Source organism: Salvelinus alpinus, chromosome 10 (genome assembly GCF_045679555.1).
Source record: "Salvelinus alpinus chromosome 10, SLU_Salpinus.1, whole genome shotgun sequence".
Taxonomy (NCBI): Eukaryota; Metazoa; Chordata; class Actinopteri; order Salmoniformes; family Salmonidae; genus Salvelinus; species Salvelinus alpinus.
In genome coordinates, this window is record NC_092095.1 from 27,640,481 (window position 1) to 27,644,749 (window position 4,269).

The following is a 4,269-nucleotide window of genomic DNA, read 5'->3' on the forward strand; positions in this document are numbered from 1 at the left end:
GACCTTGAGCGTGGCTGAGGTGCACCCATGACCAGCTCTGAAACCAGATTGCATAGCGGAGAAGGTACGGTGGGATCAATAATATGCTGTTTTTATTCCAATTTTGTTGACTTTATAATCGTGAGAGTAATTGAACTAGCTAGTAGCTAGCTAGTTAGTTACACCTATATAGCTTTGGTTAAGTGACTTTTCTCCAAAAAAAAACTCATTGTGGCTAGCTACCTGTCCCTTATGCTAGCCTTTGCAGCCAAATATCACTGCAGAAACGTCAGCATTTTAAATATTGATATGGCCAACATTGTAGACCATTTCTCCCACCTTGCTGCAGCTATAGCTCATCTCGAAATAACAGAGACATGCTGTGAAAACCAGCGTACTGACAACGTTCTAAAATGTTTTGTCACCAGTGCTTGTTTTGTTAAATATTATGTTGTTGACATAGCTTTTGAGCTCTGCCCAAGCATGGCATTTGATTTGTTTGACGTGTTGCGAGGCGTCACTGATTTACACCAGGTTCCGATCCCTCTTTAGCTGATTTCTGCCTTGGAACTTCCCCAGGCTTCCCTGCCTGGTTTGTGATGAGGCTAGGGAAGAATTAATATGGCATATTAAACTTAACAACAACATGGAAGAGACAGAAAGACTAAGCCAACACGTTGTAATGCTTTTCACTGTATAATTAGCATTAGCAAATTCTGGTTTCAGTTAGGCCTAATTTAATGTAATGTCACGTGTTTAAAAAAGTTAAATCGAATTAATTTGAATGTGTTTTAAGGATTTAGTCATTATAATACTGTACAGTTTGAGGTAGATGCTGGATGTCAGCAAATGTATGTTTATTTTCATCTGTAACAGATATTACATTTGTCACAGTCATTGAAAATATGCTACCACGGCAGTTAGCGGAACATGCAAATCATATGTATTTTTTCATTTTTTTTTCAGATGTATTTTGTGGTCTGGTCATTCTATTCTGTGTTTCTGTACAATGCTCAAAGGGGTTTCATAGAGTAAATACCATCCCTGTCAATGTCTTCTTCCATTTGCAAAAGCATTTCATATTTTGACCTTTGTCTTATTAGATTCCTCTCTCATGTGGCCATGGTGTTATTGCCATCAAGCATTTCATTTCTTATGCAAAAGGGAATATTTCCACTGCCTTGCCTATTCTCAGAATCCATTGCCTACTCTCAGAATCGACCTCGTATGCAAACAAGAAAATTGTACATCAGTCTCAAGAGCAACTCTAATGTTTGGCCTTTGATTATTATGATTTTTTCCCATTCCTCTACCAATTCACTTCCTTAGCTTTTCACTGTAAGGTCTACCTACCCCTGTTGTATTCAGCGGATGTGACAAATATACGATTTGATTTGATTTGATTACTACCTCTATCAATTCATCTCCTTGTCTTTAAGCACAAATCTGACCGTGGGGCTACAATAATGTTGAAAATGGTAAATGAGATAAAAAGCTACACAGTTCAATAACATGGCGTATTAACAGTATTCAACTATGTAATAAAGAGGATTGCAGCGCTTAGTTTGAAGTCAGGGGTTATAATCAAAGGCCATTGGTTATTAATCGCCCCCTGAGGGATCAAACACACTCATTCTATTGCTGCTAACATTACGCTTGTCTTGTCACTCATGCTTTGTCAGGACTATTATAGAGTTTCAATATTGTGACAGTGTTGTCAAAGACTCAACAATATATATTGCCATCTCAACCAATGACAATAAACAGTGGCATATCCTTCCATATTTTATTCGTTTTTTATACACTGCCACCTGGCAGGATCGTTGACAGCTGCTTGGGATGCATTGAGGTTTTCTTCCTCTATTACTTTGCCTTTGCCTCCGTTGGCACACATTATTCCCAGAAAGCTTCTCCCCATAAAGACACAGATTGATTGATGTGCGTGTGTGTGTGTGTGTGTGTGTGTGTGTGTGTGTGTGTGTGTGTGTGTGTGTGTGTGTGTGTGTGTGTGCGTGCGTGCGTGCGTGCGTGCGTGCGTGCGTGCGTGCGTGCGTGCGTGTGTGTACGTGCGAGAGAGCGAGATGCATATTTAGTAAGTGTGATACATATTCTAGTAAGTACCCAAAGACAAAAGACGGAGACAGATTTGGGACACTCAGTGACTGGGCCCCTAGAGAGTATGACTTCTTGAACCAGGTGGGAGAAAAAGTGAGTGAAAAGGAGGCTTGGGTGTCTGAGAGTGATTGCAGGCCTAAAGGCAAAGATGCCATTAATAATTCTAGCTCGCGTCTAGCAATGAGTCCACATGCGAGTTTTGGGCGCTGAATGACTACAAGTTAAAAGGGTAGTACTACGGCTGCAGCACCACAATGTTTAAAATGTATGCCCAAATTCAAATATAAATAGTTATCATAAGTGATGACAGTCACCATTTTATGTTACCTTGTCATTTTTTCAAGTGACACCATGAAGTGTAGGTTTGGATGAAATCTCCCCAACCTGCAATGAGCAGCTTCTGTATTTTCTCCCTGGCTCCCTTATTAAGTCACACGTGGCCACATATCTAATTTTACATTACAAATAACTGAACACTAAATTCAATTTGTTCTGTTTCCCTTGCTATTTAGTGTACTTTCTATAAAATGAGAGTGGCTGATGTCCAAAATCAATTCTGGTTCCTGAATGCTAAAGACTAATGGAGGAGATGGCCAAAACGCAAGTTAATTGTTCGGGAATGTCCTTGAAAATTGTGTGCCAGCCGTACAAGACTTTTCCCCCCTTATTTTTACACTGCTGAGATTTATAGGCTCTCACCCGCTTCTTAAAAAATGGTGACATGCAGAGTTTGTAATGAAATAGCTTTGCTAGGAAGGCAAATGTCATGTGCAGTCATGCTAAACCAAGGTTAAGTGGGGATATTCCAGTATTCACAGTTTGACAATTTTGTTCACTTTGCTGGAGTTTCTTGCAAACATATACAGTACACAGAGGTTGAGTACACACCGACATGCTCACAGACACAATTATAAAAAAGCATGTCTGGTTGACTGTTGCTGCTGCTTTGAAAATCATCACAGCAGACACAATAATGATCAAAATATCTTTGGAAATGTTTTACCTACCAGAGGTTTCCAGCAGCCTACTTATTGATGGTTGTGTACATTCGATTTTCTGGCATTACACTGTGAACACTTTGATGGGAACATGCATTTTGCAGTGGAACAGCAGAACATGAGTCATTGTCAACAGATTGACATGCCAGTAAACACACGGTAATTAATCAACTCTGCAGGGTGCTCCGCTGTGCCGCGGATGAGGTGGAGCTCCTTGCTTTCTGATCCACCATTGTTCCCCCCTTCCACCACCCAAACCAGCTGAGAGTGCAGGAACATAACAAGGCCCTGACATTGAAAATTGAAACATCAATTTCAGCATGGAGGGTGGAGAAATGGGGAGAGCTTCACAAAAGTACTAACCAGGAAGACCTTGTGCCAGAACTGGACTTGTAGGTATTTTATCAAAATCAAGGCCCATGGCATCTCACATGGCTAGAGAATAGGCCAACAGCCCTGATTCTACGCCGTACGACTTGTTTCTTGACTGCATTTTGTTGTTGCAAATCAAAGATGTAAAACTACAGCAGCTTGAATTTACTGAATTTGTATATAATTTGGTCCCGTGTGGCTCAGTTGGTAGAGCATGGCGCTTGCAACGCCAGGGTTGTGGGTTCAATTCCCACGGGGGGACCAGGATGAATATGTATGAACTTTCCAATTTGTAAGTCGCTCTGGATAAGAGCGTCTGCTAAATGACTTAAATGTAAATGTAATGTATAATGTGACCAGATCTTTAACATGATATTGTAAAGACCACTTTACCACCATCAGACTTATATAGACGGAGTCCCCCTCCTCTTCTTTTCTTCTCCTTCTTGTCTCCATCTTCCTTCTCCTCCATTTGAGGTCTTCTTCTCTTGATCTTTCATATTCTATCTTCTCTCCCTTTCTTTGTATGCTCCCTCGATAATGTTGACCCAATTTCCTGCCTGTTTAGATTTTTTGATTTCTCTAAGTCTTATGTGGCTGATCAAGTGCATTTTTGCATTTGATGTCTAGCTTGGAATGAATGTGCCTCCTATTTTTTGTTAGCCTTTAATTAAGTCAGAGTTTTCCTCTCAGTTTTATTGAACTGTAGCAAAGCCTCTTAAATCAAAAGTGTGTGCTGGGATTGTGAGCAATTGTATGAGGGCATTTGAAGGCCTTAAATGCTAGTGTATTTCTCAAACATACA

General features: G+C 40.4%; 1 non-coding gene across 1 annotated transcript; it reads left to right on the forward strand.

The window, feature by feature from the left end:
• The first annotated feature begins 3,651 nt into the window (after positions 1-3,651).
• On the forward strand, positions 3,652-3,728 carry trnaa-ugc (transfer RNA alanine (anticodon UGC)). Its single transcript has one exon. It is a non-coding gene; the product is annotated as a tRNA-Ala (tRNA).
• The last annotated feature ends 541 nt before the right edge of the window (positions 3,729-4,269 follow it).